This window comes from Amblyomma maculatum, chromosome 5, assembly GCF_055883805.1.
Source record: "Amblyomma maculatum isolate TAMU_Amacu chromosome 5, ASM5588380v1, whole genome shotgun sequence".
Lineage (NCBI taxonomy): Eukaryota > Metazoa > Arthropoda > Arachnida > Ixodida > Ixodidae > Amblyomma > Amblyomma maculatum.
This window is the reverse complement of record NC_139348.1, coordinates 59,432,278-59,449,843: the sequence shown is the minus strand read 5'-3', so window position 1 is coordinate 59,449,843 and position 17,566 is coordinate 59,432,278. Positions and strand designations below refer to the sequence as shown.

General features: G+C 45.8%; 1 pseudogene; it reads left to right on the top strand.

Annotated features, from left to right (window-relative positions):
* Positions 1-14,860: 14,860 nt before the first annotated feature.
* Positions 14,861-16,571, top strand: LOC146188382 (uncharacterized; annotated as a pseudogene).
* The last annotated feature ends 995 nt before the right edge of the window (positions 16,572-17,566 follow it).

Sequence of the window (17,566 nt, the reverse complement as noted above, 5' to 3'; positions counted from 1 at the left end):
ACCTGTGGAATATGAAGCTAAACATTACTAAATGTAAGCATTTGCCCATTACTCGTCTCTCTACTACACAATCTACCTACCACAATAATGGCATCTCTCTTGAAACTGCGTCGTCTCATAAATGTCTGGGGGTTCACGTCTCTTCTAACCTGTTTTGGAAAACCCATGTTGACTACATCCTAAATAATGCCAACCGCATGCTTGGATATCTTCGCAGAAATTTTTCATGTGCTCCAAGTTCATTAAAATTACTGGTTTACAAAACATTGGCCCGCATTGGGTAAATTAGAGTACGCGGCTTCGGTCTGGAACCCCGGTGTCGAATCTCTCATTTGTGACTTAGAATCTGTTCAAAACCGCGGTTGTCGTTTCATACTTTCAAACTATCATCGCACTAGTAGTGTTACTGCCATGAAAGCTAACCTTTCCCTCCCCCTTCTTTCTCATCGCCGGTCAATAGCTTCTTTGTGTACTTTTCACAAGATTTTTCATAACCGTTATCTTAAAGACAAGTTATTAAAAAGACCACCACATCTTCAAGCAAGCATTTATCACCGCCACAAAGTTTGCATTCCGCCTTGTCACACAAAATGTTTTCATGATTCATTCATACCTAGAACTTGTGTCAGCTGGGATCACTTTCCCCATAATAATGCTGAACACACTGATGCTGTTGCCTTTCGAAATGCTGTTATAGATTTTATATAAGTGTGTGCCTGTACTACTTTTAATTTATTAGCTACTGCTTTTTTGTGTCTATTCGTGTATGCTATACCTGCTCCCTTCTGTAAAGCCTAATGGCCCTGAAGATAAAATAAATAAGTAAATAAATAAAGTCACAATAAATCCAGATTTTGGGACATTCAGCCTCAGTATTTCAGTCTAACAAGATGAAATTTACACTGTTACTAAGGCTGTCGAGTTATATTTGGGTAACTATAGGGAATTAGATATGTACTTTCTAAGAAATACAGAACTGTGTGCAGCTTTTAGAATACATGAAAATATTGTAGTGCAAATCACATGAACAGTAATGGCATTGTATGTTTTGTAAGAGAAGAGATGTCTGGGCTAGTCGGTTCGGTGACATGATGAATAAACAGCGCTACAGACTAGGACAGAGGTCAAGAACAAACAGGACGGGCGCTGCAGTGTTAGCATATGTTTGCTGTTGAATTGAGATCCATGTGATGCATGCATCATTTAATGACTTAATGTTTGTTCTAATGCAACGCATGGACCATTTCAGCTTATCATGCCTTCGCATGTCTAATATGTAATAAACAGCGCCTAACGTCTTCTGCATTTCTTTCACAGCAACAAGTTTTGCATCCATCATATGTGTCAAGTGATTGTCGACTGGACTTGTAGCCTGAAAGAGACTGCTGACTACCATCACAAATTTGTTTTTATATAATCAACAAACAATTTTTTTTCATATAAGCATTGAAATGCTTTAATAACTTTCATTGCCTTGTGTAAATGTTTGTCATTCGTTACATTAACTGCTTGAAGTCCAGAAATTCTTCACATTATTTGGCTACCTTACACTCAAAAACACATATATAGTTATATACGTGCTACACTATTTTACTTCTATTTGGTATTCATTTCACACAACCTCAGAGTTTAAAGACAAATATTCATCAAACAGCACTTGTGAATAGTTCCAAGGGGACACTTTTTGCACAATAATTGCATAGAATAAGTTAATGTGATTCACCACTTCAGTTTGCAAAAGACTTTTGAAAGAGAAAGGTAGCTTGTGCTATAGCCAATTTTTAACATCAGTTTTCTGGCCATATGCCATTTTTTTTGTAACTAATATGCTAAGAGCGAAAACAAAAATACTTTCTTAGACATTACTAAGGTGTGGAGGTGAGTAAAATGAGTATTTGCTGAATTTCATGCTGTTCAGAGGTTGTGGAATTGCTTTTTAGGATATAAAAAGGCTTTTCTTTAGGATAAAGCAGGGGTTAGAAAAACTGCTGCCCCTATAGGGAAGTGTGGACCGCACCGGGTGCAGTGCTCAGGAGAGTGCGGCTGGGAAGGGGGGGGGGCTGGTGAAGAGTAGGTACTAATTACTCATTGAAGTTTAAATTACTCTGTGAAAATACAAAGCAAAACGAGTAGGTGTGGATGCTTGTTTAGGAAGTGCATTTAGAGAAATATATGCAAGACGATTCACATGCTGCATTATTGTGGGCCTTAAAGGACCATTGAAATGGGTCACCAAGGAGGGTAAACAACGCCATAACACTGATAGATAGTCATCCACCTATCATTCTCCCGCAAAAATGTTCTATCTAGCTTCTGTAACACCACAGATATCGGTGATTAAAAATGACCCTTCCAATTTTTCCTCTCAACTCGTACGCCGAAGGGAGCCACAAAAAAATAAAAGGATACAAGCAAGTTCAAAGCTCCGCCCAGAAATACGTCACTTCGACGAGCCTCCGGTTGACGCGCGCTCGCTCGCTGGCGTACTCGCGTCAATCCGTCCGGGGCCGCTCGCACACGCCTGAGGAGTTCGCCAGTTCGCGCAGCGACGGTTAGTGTAACCGCGAACCCGTGGTTAGGCCATGTTACACTGCGGACCAAACCATGGTTGCACAACTAAACGCTGTTATTGCAAACCGAGCTTGGCGACCTCGGTTTGCGTCGTTAATCGAGGTTATGATGGCGTCTGTTGACGGAGGCTACTCGTCGGCACCCGAGTGTGCGAAACGTACGAGCGGGTCTGCTTCACAAAGTTATTCATTTGCCACTGTATCACGTTTAAAGATCGATGTATAGACTATGGTGCCGCCCGACGTCTTCGATTACGGCCGACAGAGCACCGACTGCGTACTGAAGCCTTGTCTTGCCTGCAGTATCGTTTCTTATGAGCAGAACGTCAAAAATGCGCGGCCTTAGCTATGAAAGTACACGAGTTTGCAACGCTTGCAGCACGGGATGCCGCGAGCAAGCTGAGGTACGTTACACAATTACCGCGGGAGTGGGGCGTACGAGCGCAGCGAACGACGGCGCCATGCGTGAACATCCGTAGTCGTCGCTAGGCCTAAATTGTTTCGCTTCGAAGCCGCGGCGGGCGGCGCTTTGGAACTGATCAACGCTGTCGTAAATCGTCTACTTATAGTGAACTGCCTTATAGGGAATCCTGTTCTGCCACAGTAAAATAATTATAGGATTAACTCTGCCGATGCATTAATCGCAAATCTAGTACGAGCAGATCGGGTCAGACGAAATGCACCAGCGGCAGCTGGCTTGAGCAGAAACTAGCTTGCATCACGGCTATCGCTCGTACCAGCAATTTGCTGCTGGTCAGCGATCCTTACGAGGGCTTCATACTTGATATTCGCCTCAGTATTCCAGACGCCAACAAATTTTAGCACGCTTTATTTCGGACATCGGTGCTAACGATCCGCCCTGCCTTTCGCATGCGGGAGGAGGGGCCACAGCAGCGGTGTTTTCGGCGGTCGAGGAGGTGCTGCCATCGTGCGGTGCTTGACCGTGCTGTTGACGCCTCGTCGGACGACGCTCCGGTACTCCTGAAACCACGTTATATAAATAAGATATTTGTAAATGCAGCTTCGTTCCGCCGATCACTGCGTCGCTTCGGTTGTTGTACTTGATGGGCAATCGCCACCTAACCGATAAGGGCGGCGAGCTGTGTAACAGCCCGCACAGAGTTCGAGCAGCGCACGAGCAGACGACTTTCGCAGCAACCCGAAGCGTGTCCGTGACGTCATGGCTGCAGTGGCCGCAGCGAATGGCAGCTTCTAGCAAGCCTTGCCAGTCAACTCACCCGTGACGTCATGGGTTAAGGAAATAGTTCCATGCGACACCGCCAAACGATGACTTCTCTGCCCGCGAATTTCAAAAAACGCTGTTTTTAAAAATTAATAATAAATCGCTGGCTTTGTTCCAAGGAGTTATACTTTGGGTCAGTGCTCAAAAATGTATTTGTTCTACACTCTGAACACGTTTATCAGTGGCTTCTTGGTGGCCGTTGCAGTGGACCTTTAAGTTCTTTTTCTTCAAGAGAAGGCTTTCTCACTTTTGTTGTTGAAAGAGAAGGCTATTGTTAAAATGACAGATACAAGTCTATTCACCATGAAATTAAACCTGACAATGCCCACTGTCACTCCGCTGCTGAAGACACTTTGAGACTAATATTATTATTCTGTTAGCAAGGCATCAATGTTTGGTAATTTTTTATTTGCATGGAGGGTACAGTAGTCTGTGACTGATTTTCTATGATGCTTGCACCTATAGCGTGCAGTACCTGAAATAGTAAACTCTGCGCAACTTCATTTCCAGACAAAGCACCTATACTTTGACAAAGTGGCGGCAAAGTTGGAGGCTTTAGAGCTCTTTGTCGAAGATGAGTGTTGCAACAGTGTGTATCGCTATTGCGCAGAAACACGTAAAATCAAACGAGCTCGGAATATCAGTAGACAGGGCCCAGAAGTTAAACAAGAGTGTGGTAGGGGAACGTGTCTGAGGTTCAGGGTTTTCATTGAAGGAGTAAAATAATAGCGGTGATGCTGAACTGCACTGGTAGATTTTATGCCAAGCTCTGCATTAAATCAAAAGCGAGTTTAGAAGCCGCAGAACATATCTGGTCCTCTTGAAGTGAACAAATGTTTTTATTATACTGAGGAGCCACTCAAGCCTCAAATTATGTATTCCGAACTCACATCCTTCTAAGACAAGCTGTCTGATAGAGCACAATTAATCGAAGTTCCTTGGCTGAGGAGACACCTCAAGGGGGCTGGCATTGAACTCGAAGAGGCCAACAGTTGGGCAGCATTTGACTTCACTAGAGTGTGATTTTTTAGAGACCCTCCCCAGCCTGCAGCTATTCCTAATACACTAGTGTCGGTTGTATCCTGTAAGAGGAGGTTTTCCGAACTGAAGCTTATCAAAAAATGCTTTAGACCTATGAGGTGGCAGTGCAAGCTTTCAGATCTTACGTTATCATCTCTCATCTCTCGGAGGGGAAAAGCATCGATTTTGACAAAGCGAATAGCAGCCTTGAATCCTTAAAGACCGAAAAGTGAAAATGTTGGCATTTGTATTTTTTCTTTTTTTTTGCTTTATGCTCCTTGGATTAATATCCGCTTTCAAAGCAAGGTTTATAATATCTGGAATTAGTTTCTGAAAGCAAGTTAACGTCAGTCTTTCTCACATTTTGTACACCGGCCATTTTCTTATTGTTTAATGGATCGATCGAGGGGTACGCTTATTTCGTATGTGTGGCAGACGTAATTATGCGCTTGTCCCTTTGCAAAGTTTGTCTTTTACAGTGTAGCCGTTGAAGGCTTCAGTTATGGCTGCTTGTTTTTTTTTATCACTTCAGTTCTTTTCTGTGTGTTCGAGTTATCATTTCGCTATTAGCATGCTTACTTCTCAAATGGCATTTCTTTGCACGTGAGCACTCAGTCTAACGTTCTAGCCGCTTCACTATTAGTTTATTCTTTACCATTGTGGCCGATGTAAGTGCAGTTGTCTTGCTCGTGTTCAGAGCTTTCTTCAGTCCTTATGAAGAGTTTGCGTAAGCATAAAAAATATGAACTGCAATACAGCATATCTGCCAGTTCTCGAGGTTTATGCTGGCACATGCTATGCCTCATGTAAACGAAATAGTCCACAATGGCACCATGTTATAATCCTGGTGGCATCTGCCACTTTGCCACTTTTAGTTATTGTGCGTGCATCAGACCAAGTATTTCTAGACGCTCATAGCTTGCGATTCTCGTGGTTTTATGTGCCCTTTAATTTTTTTGCTCCCAATCTAGAAATTCATATCTAAAAAAACCTATGCTTAGTTCTTCAAAAACGTGCCCTTCTTCAGAGACGAAAAATATTACATGTACCTCATAATTAACTTGTTTAATTGTGTAAATATCATCCGTTGTGGGGCATGCTTGTTATGATGAAGTCTTAAAGCGAAATGAAGGAGAAAATGCCTCGGCTTGCACCATGTTGTGCGATACGAAAAACGAGCTTCCCTCATCGAAGAAAGGTTTAAGGACAAAGTAGGTGGTGGTATTGCGCTCAGGTGTGCGTGTGAGGAAGGGGGGGGGAGAGGGGGTTTCCCGCGTCATGCACCGGGTGTCGCCGACCCTAGTGACGCCATTGAGGGCTAGAAATGGAGTGCTTTTATGGGACACACAGGAACGAATACAACCGGTCATGGGTACTGCAAATATGTGCATTATCTGCTCTTGTGCCCTCGTTTGTGTGTTCTTTCTGAGTTGTAAACCATCAACAAGTAGTAACACTCACATACAACGAGCAGCTTATGTGCATGGATGTGGTTTCAAAGTAATGTACACATGTCAGTGTTGTTCAAGTACTGCCTGTGAAGCAACACAAGTTTACAAAAAATAACGGTTGTGAGCCGCCCCACGCATTTATTTTTCAGTTTTGAAAATGTTTCAAGCTGGAAAAATTACCATGTCGCCTTGCATAAAAGCAGTTATAGCTTTTTTGCAGCAATGTTTTTTGTCTGCTAAAGAATGAAAGTGTAAAGAAAGATGGAATGGTGACATGTAGCCTCTTTTATGCATGATGTTTTTGTGCAACACACGAAGTGAAAATATATCTTTGTTGGTTAACGGCTTTGCAATCAGTGGATTAGTCATGCACTGTTGCATGTCAGACTACTAAAGGACCGATACGTCCTACAAAAGACCAAAATGAAAACACGGCGATGAAGCTGAAGGCCCGTGATCTTCCAGGAAACGATGGGGTGGCTCTGAGAAGGACTTTTTATTGGAAATAGCAAGGATGGCGGTCCTCTGCTTTCTGGCTCCTCAATTGGCAGGAACGCCAACGCCTACTGTAGTTTTGCCCATGCTGTCAGTTATTCTTAGAGCGGCGGCCGTGACTTTGAAGATTTTATGCATTTATTCAAAAAATGAAAGGGAGCCCAGTTGTGGCCGATTGAGTTTTACAGTTATTCTGAATGGGGGAAAAAAAATGTAAAAGCACGAAACCAATTGACGTTAATTTTTCAGCCTGGTTGGCCACTTCATTTGGCTATTCCATTAACAGACAGTGCCCTTTTAGTTTTCAGGGGCTTATTTGTAAAAGGTGTTCTTTATCCTGCTAGAGAGTCTTGCATTATGTAATTGAATTTTCAGTCTGAATTTACATTTTCTCTTGAAGCCCTCATTCCAATTAGATATCTTTCCATTTTCCAATTTACTTTCGAAATATAATTTTCTGTCTCAATTGAATTTTTATAATAAAATGTTTTCCAGTTTCCATATTACCTCCCAGCTGAAATAAGTACTTAGATCCAACTGCACAGTTTTAGCTTTTTGTAAACAAGCTATTTAATTTTATTATGGGCTGCTAAGTTCTGGTAATCTTACAAGTTAGAATTGATATTTTTACTGAACATCCCACCTGAATGGACAATTATTATGCATGGTGAAACTGGAATTCAAATTACATTTCAATGATGAATTGTGTGTGTGCTGTCAAAGATATTAAAGGAAGCTGATGATCACAGAATATTCCTTAGCTACAACTGGCGCCCTGATAAAAATAGACACAAATATAGCCATTTCAGTAGGCGTTGCAGTTGAAAATTTCGCAACTAATTTCAAAGTCTAATCTAGAGTCAATGATTTCAATTCGAGCATATTAGATAGTCTCTAGAGCTAAATTAAAGGTTTCAGAGAGCAACTCACTTAGGCCTTGGATCCATTTTCAAAGGAGCAGCAGACGTTAGCTGCAGAGCAGGATAAAAAAATTCCGCATTATTCATAAAGAGTGCAAAAATTAGAGACCTTGGAGCTGGTAGATTTATTGCAACAATCAGCATTTCTCATTTTATAACCCTAAAATGTGTACTCATAACTGTTTTGGCAATTTCAGAAACACCTGCTTAATTTCATAGAGTAAGACCGTTAGATGGTGTTTTATTGATTGCAGATTGCACTGATTGTGAAAGTGCGAGAGAAACCAGAGGCCAGAAATCCCAATGCTCCCTGCGCGCTGCAGGTTTCCCTCTCCCCGCTCGTTCGGGGATAACCGGTCCCGCGCGAGGGGGCTATACAGGAAGGCTCGTGCCGCCGTCTCGCCTCTCTTCGCTCCTGCTCTTCGTTCCTGCTTCTTCGCTCCTGGCACTTCTCCACGGAGGCGACCCCCTGCCCTCCCGGACGACGACCCCGCACTGCCTTGGACGACCCCCTGAGAGATTAAAGATATTTTGTTACACGGCCCGGTGTGTATTTGTCGTGCGCATCCCTCGGACGTTCAGAGCAATCGCCTACAACCTGCACCCAACTGGGGCTGAATTAGCACCCATGTGGACGATTTCTCTGCCGACGTGGCAGCGCACGGCAATACGACGGGCCGGTCCTTCGTATGATAGGCGCGACACCATTTTGAGTTTAGGGCTATCGTGTGTGCAGATGACGCGGAGTGTAGTATAGTAGTGTTTGTACAGTGTTGTAATTTTGTTCTGGGTTATGTATGTGTTTTTTAGTGTCGGGCGATTTGTCTTTTATTTTTTTTTGCATATGTTAGTTTTATGAAGGGTTGTCGCCACGATTAGCCTTTGTGACTAGCCTCTTGATGAGGGCTAAGTGGTAGTCGTGCGCGTGCAGTTGTTCTGCGGCTCCCGGCCGGGCTTAGTTGTTGAGTGCAATGCCTCCGAGAAAAGACGTGCCAGATAGGGCCGCCGCTTCGGACGCCAGTGCGTCCGGATGTGAGGTAAGGGACGCGGTAGAGTCTACGCAGGTTACCGATGCGGCCACCCTGATGAAGGAGATGAACGAAATATTGTCGGCGCTCACCCGTCAGCTCGGGTCGGTGGCTAGCGTAAACCAAGCCACAGCTGCGGCGACAGTATCGCGTCCGCGGATAAATGTAGAGGTTCCCTCCTTTTCCGGCTACACGGACGTGAAATCAGTCCACGAGTTCTTGCAAGAACTCGATGATTATCAGACGGCACTGGGTTCCCCAGACAACGTGGTGCTAGCGCAGGTAATTCCCGTAGCACTTGTTGAGAGCGCGGCGCGATGGAGACGCTGGCAGTCGGCCTTCCAGTCGATGGCAGACTTCCCCGATCGCTTCCGAGCCGAGTTCTTGCCGCCCGATTACGAGCGCCGGATGCTTGAGGAGCTAGCGTTGCGCACACAGCACCCAGAGGAGAGCCTCCTTGAGTATGTACGCGCAATGCAGGAGCTCTACAAGAGGGCAGATCCCACGGCAACCGATCTTGAACATGTTACGCGCGTGATCAGGCAATGCCATCCGCGATTCAAGCCCTATTTGCGGGGACGTGGTTTTGCAAACCTCGAGGCCCTAGCACAGGAAGCGAAGGTAGTACAGGCGGATTTACTCGCTGAATTGCGCTACCAGCCACCCCCAGGCCAGCCGAATCGCTAGAGCCGCGATGCGCCTGGGCCGGAGGCCAAGAAAGACTCCGCGCCGCGCGCCACAGGCCCAGACGTAATGATGGTAGGGCAGGAAAGGCCAGCGGAAGGCTCCGCGATTCCTCGCGCTCTTGACCCGTACGCGTTCGAGCAGCGGCGTCGAGCTGGTCTCGCTAGCGACGTCCGCATAGGCGCGGAGAAAGGGGAAAGACGTCCCCAACCGCTTTGAGGAACGCGGCATCCCCCCACCGCGCGGCAGGTGAACGATCGGCTTTGCTGGAATTGCAACTTGTCGGGCCACGTGGCACAAGAGTGTCAGGCAAGGCGTATGCAGGGAAACGCGGACCGCCGGCGGCGATAATTGGTAGAGAGATTTAGCTTACCGTGATCCGCGATCCGCCACCGTGGCTCTCTACCGCGCGTGGGCAGGGTGGTCAAGCTGATTGGTCCCGACGCGGCAGGTCTTTGTGCCGACATCCAGTTTGTGGCGCCATCTGTCGGCGGCAAGGGGGGTCTGGGCATGCGCAGTGGAACGAGCGGTGGCGGATCCCAGTAGCGGATCGCGGATCACGGTAAGCTAAAACTCTCTGGTAACACCAGCCTCCGCCGTCGGCGGGAGAATTTCGTGGAAGCCACGGCGGAAAAAGGGAAATGTACTCCCACGCCGCGACACCGGGCGACCGCACCGGCGGAGCAGAGGCTTTTGTCCCCCTCGCCTATAGAGCGCAAGGAATGTTGTCGCTCTCGAGCCCTTTTATGCTAGTGCGGTTAGCTGGTCAAAGCTACTCGGCACTCATTGACAAGGGCTCAACTCTGTCACTGGTCGGTGATGATGTGTTCGAGGCCTGCCAAAGATGTAACATCTGTGTCAGGCCAGCCGAAACCCCTTTGAGCTTAGCAGCAGCAGGGACGACAAAAGCGGAGGGAGCGGTACGTCTGGTCCTGCGTTTTGACGGCAGGAAGCGGAGGCATCGTTTCGTCTATCTGCCCGGCTTAGCCATACCAGTTATTCTGGGAAGAGATTTTCTTTCGAGCGAAGGCATTGTGCTTGTCATGGCGGAGAACGGCTATCGATACAGCCCCTTCACCCCCCTCATTCCCTTTGTTAGCGCACCCAAACAGGAAATCGTCGCCCAGCGGGCAAGCGTCCACGCTTGTGTGGCAGACGGCTCCCCCGCGACACTGAATGGTAGCCTATTAGAAGCAATTATCGCGTCCTTCTCAGGAACCGGTAGTCAGCGCCGAAGGCTCGTGGAAACTGTACTCCCGTTTTCAGATTGCTTCACACAGAAACCAGGCAGAACCGACTTGCTTCAGCACGAGATCGAAACGGGTGATGCGCGCCCTTTCAGATGTAACCCGCGGCCGTTAAGCGCGCATAAGAGACAGCTTCTCGACAGCGCTCTTGACGCTATGATTGATACTGGCGCGGTGAGACCCTCACAATGTCCCTGGGAGTCACCAGTGGTTCTAGCGCCAAAGAAAGATGGTTCGGTCAGGCTGTGTGTTGATTATCGAAAGCTCAACTCACTGACGCCTACGGTTGCGTACCCTTTCCAGTCGATCGAGGCTGTGATGTACGCGTTAGGGAACGTAAGGTTCTTCACAGTCCTGGATGCAAGCAGAGGGTACCTGCAGATTGAGGTGGCGGAAGGTGACATTCAGAAAACCGCATTCACCTGTCACCGCGGGCTCTTCGAATTTACTAGACTCCCGGTTGGTTTGTCTAATGCATCGAGCACGTATATGCGATTGATGGACATCGTGCTGGGCGATGCAAGGTTCAACTACGCGATGGCATACCTCGATGACGTCGTGATATTCTCACAGTCGTTCGAAGAGCATCTCATTCACCTGAATTCCGTTCTTGAAAGGATGAGACGTGCGGGTATAACGATCAACCCAAAGAAAGTGCAGTTGGCATCAAAGAGAGTAAACCTCTTGGGATTTGGGGTTGATGATGGCACTTTGAGACCGAACGATGACAAACTGCAGGCAATTCTGAACTACCTCTGCCCGACGGACGTGAAAAGCTTGCAGAGGTTTTTGGGAATGGTTGCCTTCTACAGACAATTCATCCCTAGTTGTTCAGAGCTCGCTAGGCCGTTGAACCAGCTGTTGCGGAAAGGCTCGAAGTGGGTCTGGGGCAAGGAACAGAACGACGCTTTTGTTGCCTTGGCTCGCGCGATAGAGAACACCGCTAGGTTGCGCCTCCCCGACCTGAACAAGCCGTTTGTCTTGCAGACAGATGCTAGTGATGCGGGTGTAGGAGCGGTTTTGTTGCAGGAACACGAGGGCAAGCTGCGCCCTGTCGCGTTCGCTAGCCGCACGCTCACATCGGCGGAGCGGAATTACTCCGTGACCGAAAAGGAATGCCTGGCGATAATGTTCGCATTGTCAAAGTTCGACATGTACCTAGACGGAGCGGGTTTCACCGTGCAGACAGATCACCAGGCACTTTCGTGGTTAAAGAGGCTGAAAAACCCCGCAGGCAGACTTGCGAGATGGGCGCTGACGTTGCAACTTTACGCGTACACCATTGAGTACCGCCGGTGCAGCATGAATAATGTGTCCGATGCTTTTTCGCGCGCACCGTTGAAGGCTGGCAGAAGCGCAGAAGAGGCGAAGACCAGCATTGCTGAAAGCGGCGTCGCCGCTAGTGGAGAGGAGGACAGGGCGGACGCGAGTGTCGCGCCCTGCGTAGTTAGAGAGAGAAAGGAGGTGGACAGAGTTGCCATGCTGTGCTGCGAGAGAGAGAAGGCCCAGCAGCTGGTGGCGGCGACTACTCACCTGCCATGAAGCGAGGCAGATAGAGTAGCGGTCAGCAGGGAAGAGCTATTTGAGGCCCAGAAAGCAGACGGTTTATGCCAGCGGGTGCTGACAGAGCTTGCGAGTAGTGCATCTAGCACCGGGAACGCTGAGGGCAAGTACGACGCGTATCTGCTGGGCGATGATGGCTTACTGCTCCGCTACATCCCCCAACTAGACGAGGAAGAGGCGATTGCATCCCCCTTCCGAGTCGTGGTCCCGAGGAAGTTGCGGAAACGATTCCTCCAGTACGTCCATGACTCAGCGCTGGCAGGCCATGGCAGCGGCAGTAAGACTTATGACAAGTTATGCCTTGTCGCGACCTGGCCAGGTATGAGAAATGATGTGCTGGGTTACGCCCGCCCAGAAGCTACAACTGGCGCCCTGGTAAAAATAGATACAAATATAGTCATTTCAATAGGCGTTGCAGTTGAAAATTTTGCAACTAATTTCAAAGTCTAATCTAGAGTCGATAATTTCAATTCGAGCATATTAGATAGTCTCGAGAGCTAAATTAAAGGTTTCAGAGAGCAACTCACTTAGGCCTTGAATCCATTTTCAAAGGAGCAGCAGACGTTAGCTGCAGAGAAGGATAAAAAAAATTATACATTATTCATAAAAAGTGCAAAAATTAGATACCTTGGAGCTGGTAGACTTACTGCAACAATCAGTATTTCTCATTTTATAACCCTAAAATGTGTATTCATAACTGTTTTGGGAATTTCAGGAACACCTGCTTAATTTCATTCAGCTTACTGAATGAAACACAATCTAACGGTCTTAACCGTTAGATTGTGTTTTATTGATTGCAGATTGCCCTGAGTGTGAAAGTGCGAGAGAAACCAGAGGCCAGAAATTTGAGGTAAAAATAGAGTGGCTTTAAATTCCAGTAGTGCCATCGAGTGAAGAAAACTTTGACAGTCCTGTGGAGAAAAAATAGTTAACACGCAATAAGCGTTGCTCATAGACAAAGGTACTTATATTGTATTCTGCAAGGAGGTGTCTTGTCAATTGGCGGTCAATATTGGTTATGTAAGAAATACACATTTACTGAAGAACTATCATTATATTAATACTTGCTCTTGTGGTGCTTGCCCTCACAAAACTGCAATACCTTATGCGCGGGGCCTTGTATAATTAAAGTTTAACCTTTTAGGCAAGGACAGTACTACACAGCAAGATAAAACTCAGTCATTGAAGAAATTTTTTTGCATTGTTGTTTACATTAATGTCCCAACTGAAGCAAAAACAATTCACACTAAGGTTTATGTGAGTTTCTACAAAGTCAATATATTTATCGCAGATCGTTAGCCATTTGAGACCAATTTCTTATTTCAGGCTCAAAACAAAATAGTTTTTTCTGTGTTTATTTCTTTATGAAATTGGAGCAGACAGACGAGTTTTCAAGTAAATCATTTCAATGTAAACCATTCTGATTGAGATCAAAGCCAGTAACAACCACACTATTATCATCAGCACACATGATGAGCTGAGCACTGTTATCTATATTATGTATGCCATTTTTGTACAAATTCAACTAAAGGTTGATGTTCTTCCTTGAGGTACTCGACAAAATGTATAAGGATCATTGTTTTTGTTATTGTTCGTCTCATTCCTTGAATGGGACTTGAATATATCTCATCAAACACAAGACAGTGAACTTTAGATCTATTTTATGAAGATCTGCTCAATTGTTTCAATCATTTTCAATACCTTTGGGAGTGTGCGTAATTCAAGCAAATGTCCATGAACGCGTGCTCCATGCTCTAGCAGGATATTCCAGAGTGCTCCCAGACTAAATATTGAGCTTTTATGTTATTAGCATTGCGTGACATGGCGTTCATTTGATGTGAAGCATGTTTGTTCGATTTTCACAAATGCCTGCCATTCCCAGAACTTCGACTGCCTTGTAAACAATGTTGGCAGAGAGCTTAAGAGAACTCCAACTATTGTCGTTAAACCGGACTCCAAATTGTTGATTGGGGGCCAATATCCAAGTTGGAAATGTACATTTCTGAATTTCATTTGGCCTGAACTATTTTGTTAAACCTGGAACAAAGCTATACTGTTGCGGTGCAATCCCCCGTTACGTGGTTCGGCCAGAGCGGCTCTTTAGACAAAGAGAAAGGCACAGATATATCGATGGAAATATAACATTTATTTAAGAAACAGCCAAAAAAAGCGAACTAAAAACATGGCCCCGCTCACACAAAGGCACACTGCACTTGAACCTTGTCTAGGACGCCTAGCGCATCGAATGCTTTTGTAAAAAAAAAAAAAAAGAAACATCCATGGCGCCGTACATGGGATCAAAAACAGCCGCGTTCACTTCTGCCTTTTCCCATGCTCTCGAATTAGGTGGTCTTTGGATGGCGACGATAACCTTCAGAATGTGCTGCATTTATAAAAAAATACACAATGAAACAAAGCCGCGCTATATATATATAGTAGGCATTCACATGACGTCACACGCTAGGGTCGCTGCAGTTGATCGCAGTCGCCTCGATATTCGTGCTCGTTCCAGTCTTTCGCTTCCTCCGGCCTCCGCTGTTAAACGACTGTGCTGGAGCTGTGTAGTGTCGAATCGAGTTTTGCAGAGAAAACAGCGCAGAGCGGCATTCGGGAGATTTACTTCTAGTGTATCGCTCAGAATGCGGCTAAGCGCGTGCGCACGTGAGTTGAAAGAGCCTGAAAAGCCGCGCTATGTGGATAAAGTTCGATTGTGCGGTGGTGTCGACCCCCTTGATTTGAATCAAGCAGACGTCAAGTGCGACGTTAATCATTTGCCAGGTCTGGACTTTACCGACAGAAATGATTACCTCATCCATGCCGCCAACCTGGTAACTAGAGAGCAGCTGAATTGCTTCAGGGCATTGGAAGCCCACAATTATCTCATCGCGCCTCAAAGTTATCGCTGACATCCGAATTGCCATCGTAGGCAAGGTAAGCTCGTTTGTTTTCTTGCTGCGCTCTTACGCGTTGCTTCACGGGTTTAATTGTTGTGATCGCGTGGTGTCGAGCATTGGTGATTTTTTTAGTCGCGTTTACGAGAACGATTTAATGGTTTCGGAGTCATCGGCAGTGGCTGAAATGTGCAGACTGTTCGATCAAATAGCACGAAATTTGTAAGCGTTCTGTCCCTGATTTAAGCGCTGTGTACGACAGCGATCGCGGGCTGTCGAGGAGTTTTTTTTTTTTTTTTTGCGTTCCGCGAACACCTTTTGACTGCGCGTCTCACATCGGCAGCACCGTATAGTCGGTCTGCTGTTCGATTGCAAAAGAAGTAATGTTTTACCATAATATTCAGCTGCCGAGACACTGTTATTCATATGTTTTCTGCTAGATCTTCATTGCAGCTTTTTGGTGCACGCAGGTACACTGACGGGTTGCTAATTATTGCTCGTGAGCTAATTGCTAGTCAGAATTCTGTGGCACCATCGCATAGTTACGCGTAAGCATCGTTTGCATTTTTGTAAAGCCTTGCGAGGTAACAATCCTTAGGGCTTTTGTGGATTTTGCTTTTTCGACAGCTTATTCTCGCTTTTATGCACGTTCTACACTCTCAGTCAGTCAGTGACAAACCACTGTACCCCTGACTCCTCGTACACCAAGATGGCAATGTGCAAGCTGCCCATTGCACATGTAAGGCAGGTTTAGGGGAAGCCTGTTTTCATATTGGTTCAGTTTTGTTCTGAATACAGGCGGTCGTGCGAAGACAGGATGGACAAGCTTGCACTGATAAAGATAATGCCTGACTTCTTCCACCAGTACTGTTCATTGAACCTAAACCTGCATTACATGTGAGCTTTACATCCTCAAAAATGAAGAAGAGTATAATACATGGAGAAGCACCATGTCGTTTGAAACGGCGCTCAATGAACATTCAATCGAGTACAGATGAGCAGTGGTCATAGTTTTTAGCAACATGTCACCGGAGTGGGAGCAGACCAGCCCTGTTGTCTCTAGAACCAGAGTATGCGCATGATTTTATCCCTGTTGTGACCCAGTTTCCAAGTGCCATCCTCACAAACATGCAGCAGGGCTATCAACCTACCACATGGAGTTCCGTGATGGAGAGATGTTTCCAGATAGCTGAAAACATCACAGTGATGCCACAGGTACAGTATGGCTGGCCTTTGTACATACAATTTTTTTTTTATCTAGCCTTGTTTACTTGGCTAGAGCATTAAAAAAAGCAAGCGAGTGTGTCTAAGCTTTAACAGTTTGTTTTGTATTTCAGCTTGCAGACAATATCGAGAAGAGTGCAAGAGAACAAGCCAAATGCACTAAGTGGTTTGCTTTCAGGGCTGGCCGCATCACTGCATCTAATGCAAAAGCAGTCTGTCGAACATCACTGACTGATCCTGTAATGTCACTACTCAGAAAAATTTGTTACCCTGAAACCACAAGCATTTAGTCGTCGCAGACTGCTTGGGGGAAAGAAAAAGAATCAAAAGCAAGAGGTGCCTACAAGGCTGTATCAGAAAATATACACTTAAATTTTACATGCAAAGATTCAGGGCTGCACATCTCAACCGAGCGGCCATATTTAGCCGCCTCTCCCGAGGACATCATAAATTGCACCTGTTGCAAAGAAGGCGTCCTGGAAATAAAATGCCCGTATAATGGCAGAGAAGAACATGTTCGGGAGCTCACCAAACAGAACTCCTCCTGCATAACTCTTGTGGATGGGGCTCTCAAGCTCAAGAGCAACTACCCCTATTACTACCAGCTCCAGTTGCAAATGTTTGTGTGCAAAGTAAACTACTGTGACTGTGCTGCGGACACTAAAGGACTTTATTGTGATCCGTGCTTGCAAAGATACACAGTTTGCGATACAATGGTCAAGCGCTGTGAACAGTATTTCAAGACTATTCTTCTGCCCGAACTTTGCTTCCACTACTGGACAGGAAAAAGCAGTCGTGATCTTCAAGACACTGCTGAAAACAATAAGAGCAGTGAAAATTTGCCAGAAACTACTGGAGACACTGAGAGGAGTGACGAAAATTAACAAGGCCCTGTTAAAGACACTGAGACCTCACAAGAGCAGGTTTATTGTTTTTGTCAAGAACCTGAATCAGGTAAGATGGTGATGTGTGACAATTCTTCATGCAATTATGTGTGGTTTCACTTCAAATGCTTGAAGCTGAAAGCAGCCCCAAAAGGAAATTGGTACTACCATGAGTGCAAAAAGGTGTAGCACATGTAGTGCAGTAACTGTTGCTTTTCCCCCACAGTAGTAGCATAGTGAATCAAAAACATTTACAAAAGCGGAAAAGTCTATCTCATCTTTCTCCGCAGTCACCCAAATAAAACCGTGGAGTTACTCAAATTGCATAGTGTTGCACATACAAAGG